Below are 5,135 nucleotides of genomic sequence, written 5' to 3'. Positions count from 1 at the left end.
TTGGTCTTGCCTTGTTCCATTGTTTTCTCTGTACCTGAGAGTGCAGCCCTTCTAGTGAACTTCCTGTTCTGCTCCGCCCAGATCTCCTGTTCCGCGGATTTCTCCAGCACGCTGTTCTTGCCACCCTCGCACCCTGAAAATCCCTGACTGTTAAAACGCCACAATTTAGTGACCTGGTGAAGTGAATGAGTCGGGCATTGGCCCAAAGTACAAGCCTTTATCACCATCAGATCTAGGATCTTATGCAAGTCACTGGCCTCATCCACATCTACACCCTCAGGTACACAAGAATGCTGTAATTTAGCCGAAACTAGGTGCCATTTTCTAGAACGCACATTGAAAAGTACCAGGCACGGAATGAAAGCACTCAGTAAATGCTAGTGCTGACGCACGCTCCTCGCTCTGGCGGTAGCTCTGAAACGGGTGGTGGGGGGCAAGCAGAGGCAGTGAGCCTTGCTCTCCTGGTGCTAACACGGAGCCCGTTTCCCCCGTTCCATCCTGACCACAGCCTCCCCTGTCCTTCTCCCTTGACAGACATCCATGAGGAAGGGGGAGCCAGGCAGAGCTGCCTCCCTCAGATGCCACCCACAGCCAGACCCCCCACCCCCACCTCTTGAGGTGACCGGCAGCCAGGAAAGGCAGGCAGAGCAGGAAGAAGGAAGTTGGTCTGTAGAGAGAGGGAAGCAGGTGCAAGCAGCAGCGGGATCTGAGGCAGAGCCAAGCTCTGTGACTGCACACAGTGAACCCACTTAGGCTGCTTTCCGAGGAAACACAGGGTTGCTGTTTTATAACAAACCTTCCCCCGACCCTCCTGTGCACGGGATGACCGGCGTCTGCGGAGTAAGGTGCAGAGTCTGGAAGGCAGGGCACACGACTCGGGTCTCCAGCCCCAGGTGCTGCGGCTGCGGCTGCCCGAGTCAGCGCCCAGGACCACGCTCTGGGGGGTGAGTTTTTAGTGCAGAGAACACCCCACGACCCCCTTGACCCCTCAACCGCTGTGGGCACTCGCGCAGGCCGGGCGTTCAGAAATCACTCCCAGAAACACCCTGCAGAAGTGGCCAGCTCCGGCCTCCGCCACCGACCCGCGTGGCTGCGCCCCAGAGCCACCCGCCTCTGCCACAGCGGAGGGAGTCTGCAGACGGTGCCTCCACCACCGCCTAGAACCCGCCACACTCTGTGCCTGCGGGTGGGCTTCTGGATTTGGCGCCTTTCCAGTCCCATCTGACACCCCTGATTGGTGGGGCCAAGTCACATGTCCACCCGCAGCAGCAGGGGAGGTTGGGAAATGTAGTTTTCTAAGTTCCTTTTCGAGGCAGGAGCCGCCGCACGTGCAGAGCCTCAGGAGTTGCAGAGGGACCAGTCACGCCCATTACGTGGCTACTACTAAAATAAAGCACGGGGCACCTGGGTGGCTTANTCTCTCTCTCTCTCTCTCTCTCTTAGAAATAAATAAAACATTAAAAAAAAATTTTTTTTAAGCCCAGGAACTGCCTACTGTCTCAGGGCTAATGCTTTGCCAGAGGGAAAAACCACCTCAGCTGGCCACAGCCAGCCCTCCAGGAAGTCTTCAGTCTCCAGCGAAAGTCTCTCTGTAAACTCCCTCTTCACTTTAGCCCCCCGAGTCCATGAAACGGTCCCCCCCCCCCACAACCCCAGTGCAGCTCTCCCTGCCCACGGGCCCTGTCCCCATGCCTTAATAAAATCACCTTTTTGCACCAAAAACGTCTTCAAGAATTGTTTCTTGGCCCACGAACCCCACATCGCCCCAAAGCTTCATCACATGGCGCCCAACGCGTGGGGCGAGGAGTGTTTTCGTCTGGACTCTGGGCTTCGGTACAAATTCGGTGAGTCCTTTCTCTTTTCTTCCTTTACTCTCATTTCAGGGGCTGGTCAGGAAGTATGGTCTCCCCATCACCCCAAAACTTCACCAGCGGCCCTGGGCGCTGGACTTCGGTCTGTGTGGGCATGTCTGGTATGCGGGCTGCAGGGTCTCTGCGAGAGGGGCCGGGGCTCCGAAGCCATGGAAGGAACAAGGCCGACTTCTCAGAGAGATTGCACTCTTAAAGCATCGTCCTCTCCGGCCAAGCACGTGATGGGGCCCCTGGGATAAAATTAGAGACCCCAGCGCCCTCTCCGCTTTGCCAAGGGGCTGCTTTGGGCTCTTGCCTCCTCTCAACTTTGCCCCTGCCCCGAAGGGAGGGGTGAGGCCAAGCGCCTTGCCTGATTCGAGAAACCGCCAAATGCTATCTTGATTACTTGTCCGTCTGAGCCCAGGCTGGAGAGGCTGTGGCGCCGGGGGTGTCTGGCCGGGGCGCTGTGCATGTCCCGGGGAGGCGGCATGTCCCGTCAGAGGCGGGCGGCNCCCTCCTCCGCTCACGCTGTCTCTCTCTCTCTCTCTCTCTCTCCTAGAAATAAATAAAAATATTTTAAAAAAAAAATAAAAAAATAATAAATAAATAAATAAATAAAAAGAAGCCGGAGGTCAGAAAGAATCCCCAGGGGACTTGCAAGCTGGCTTCCTTGCAGGGCCCAGGCCCCGCCCAAGGGTGCTCTGCGAGCACCATCCAGCCCGGGGCCCTGCAGCCCGGCTCAGGCTCAGGCTCAGGCTCAGGACTCGGGGTGCTGCTGGGGCAGGAGGAGAGGAGGCCCAGGTGCTCGCTGGGCCCAGGCTGCAGGGCAAGTCTGCCCCGGGGTCAGGGGTCAGGGCAAGGCCCGGATGTGGTCACAGACCTGCAGCCTCTGCGCGTTCCTTCGATGTTGCTGCAGGACTTTTGACCACAGTCCCCGGGACGCGTGTCCCGCACTTCGAAGGACGGAGAGGTGGACCCACCAGGAGCAGCCGCACAAGCTGTTCGGGGACGGGATCAGACAGGAAGCCGAGGAGGAACGCTCTCTTCACAGACGGGGCACATTCGAAAGTGAAGGCCAGCAGACTATGGGGAGGGTCTTGTTTTATAAGGTTCCCCCCTTCCCCTCGGTCCTTCTCAGGTCCCACCCTTCCTGGCTGGTGGCTCTAGGCGCTGCGTGCTCCACGCCTGATGGGCTCTACCCAGGGCAGGCGGCGGGTCTGCGGCCACACTTCCGTCCTTTGTCAGATTCCCGAGGGAAACCCGAGGCGGGTAGGGGGGTCTGTTACATCCTTAGGGGGAACCTTAGGCCTGAGGGGCTCGCTGCCCCCAGACAGCCCCGCAGGGTTCCACAGCAGGTGTCCCCAGCGGGGCCCTAACCTTTGCCCCTCTGCCCGCTGACTGCTGTCCTGGTCATAACGGGATGGACGGAGAAGTGCGAGCAAACCTTGGCGACGAAGGGGAGCGGCCAAGAGCTTCCCTCCCAGGCACTCCGAGCGCGGCAGCACCGACCTGTGCGACCGCGCCGGGAGCCAGGGGCCAGGGGCCACCGCCATGAGCCTGACGCTTGTGGCCAGTGTCCTTGTCACCCTCCGGGGAGCCTCCCTGGGACCCCGAGGTGTGGGACATGAGTGAGGCAAGCACAGCTCAGGACACCCACGTCGTAGGTTGACCTCAAGCGCGGTTAAATACTCACATGCTATTTCTGCTTCTGTAAAGCCGCCGAGCGAGCTCGTGCTTCCCTGTTCGGTTCCCACACCCTGTACGCAAAGGCTACGGAACACCTCGTTACCGTCCGGCGTCAGGTGGTCTGTCACCTAGTCACTGCCCCACGGTTTCTCAAATGTCTATCTATAATTGGTCATTTCGAAACCTCTGAAGACAAAGAACTCTGAAATGATAGGTTTCCACCAAAAACTAGCAACNTGGGGGGCCTTTCCCAGCCTCCCCTCTCCCGCTCCCCGCCCAGGGTCTTCGGCTTTCCTGTCTGAGCCCCTCGCCGGCTCCCCTGACTTCCTTCTCCAGGACCCCCTCAACTCCCTGTTTGAGGAGGCCTCTCCCCACATCCCTGGCCCTCTCTCACCTGCCCCTCTCCCTGCAGCACCTCGAGCCTGCACCCAGGCCCCTCCTGGGTCCTGGGCGGCAGGTTGGGACCCGCGTCCCTTCCTGCGGTGGCCGGGCCCTGGGGCTTCCGCACACTCGGTGGCTGATGCTGGCCTCTGTTCTGCACCCCGCTGTCCCCCACAGCCTGGGCCTCGTGGGGCCACGGCCGCGCCAGCCTTGCCGGCAGCACCTGTTTGGTACCTGTAGGCTCTGCCCGAACGGTTTGCAAGCCTGCTTTTCACAGACGGAAAGTGAGTCCCTTCCCTCCCAGCTCTTCCCAGGCTCTGTCTTCCCCAAAGCCAAAAGGAAGAAGTGTCAGNCAAACCTTGGCGACGAAGGGGAGCGGCCAAGAGCTTCCCTCCCAGGCACTCCGAGCGCGGCAGCACCGACCTGTGCGACCGCGCCGGGAGCCAGGGGCCAGGGGCCACCGCCATGAGCCTGACGCTTGTGGCCAGTGTCCTTGTCACCCTCCGGGGAGCCTCCCTGGGACCCCGAGGTGTGGGACATGAGTGAGGCAAGCACAGCTCAGGACACCCACGTCGTAGGTTGACCTCAAGCGCGGTTAAATACTCACATGCTATTTCTGCTTCTGTAAAGCCGCCGAGCGAGCTCGTGCTTCCCTGTTCGGTTCCCACACCCTGTACGCAAAGGCTACGGAACACCTCGTTACCGTCCGGCGTCAGGTGGTCTGTCACCTAGTCACTGCCCCACGGTTTCTCAAATGTCTATCTATAATTGGTCATTTCGAAACCTCTGAAGACAAAGAACTCTGAAATGATAGGTTTCCACCAAAAACTAGCAACTATGTGTCACAATGTAACTGGTTGCCAGGGAATGCTGCAAGATGTAACTGATTAAATAACGACTTGTTCGGCCCTGTTTAAATCCATATAAGCTCACCACAACCTTTGCTCAGGGCCATTCTCTGCATTCTTCTCCTTAAGATCAGGAGATCAGGTGTGGCCCGGCCTGTGAATAAAATCTTGCCTCGCATCTATTCGGGCGTTGGGTGGTTTTTCCGACAATCACCCTGTTTCCACCCAGGCCCCTGAGCCCCTGCTCCATCAAGCCTGTCGGAGCACATACACTGAGGACAGAGCAGAGGAAGTGGCGGACCGCAGGGTGGCCACAGGGGACCACGCCCACTCACCCTGAACCCTCAAGGCCATCAAGTGACGCCTTGCC

General features: G+C 59.0%; 1 long non-coding RNA gene across 2 annotated transcripts; it reads right to left on the bottom strand.

Moving 5' to 3' along the window:
• LOC144226652 (uncharacterized) lies at window positions 1-3,635 on the bottom strand. Of its 2 annotated transcripts, none has more exons than XR_013333714.1 (3): window positions 3,544-3,635; window positions 2,731-2,933; window positions 1-1,383 (listed from the first exon to the last, which is right to left on the bottom strand). It is a non-coding gene; the product is annotated as an uncharacterized LOC144226652 (long non-coding RNA). The 2 variants fall into 2 exon arrangements; XR_013333715.1 differs by lacking the exon at window positions 1-1,383 and adding an exon at window positions 2,363-2,405.
• Window positions 3,636-5,135: the final 1,500 nt, after the last annotated feature.

This window comes from Crocuta crocuta, unplaced genomic scaffold, assembly GCF_008692635.1.
Source record: "Crocuta crocuta isolate KB4526 unplaced genomic scaffold, BGI_CrCroc_1.0 scaffold327, whole genome shotgun sequence".
Taxonomy (NCBI): Eukaryota; Metazoa; Chordata; class Mammalia; order Carnivora; family Hyaenidae; genus Crocuta; species Crocuta crocuta.
The sequence above is the reverse complement of the archived record's forward strand: the minus strand, read 5'-3'. Positions and strand labels throughout refer to the sequence as shown.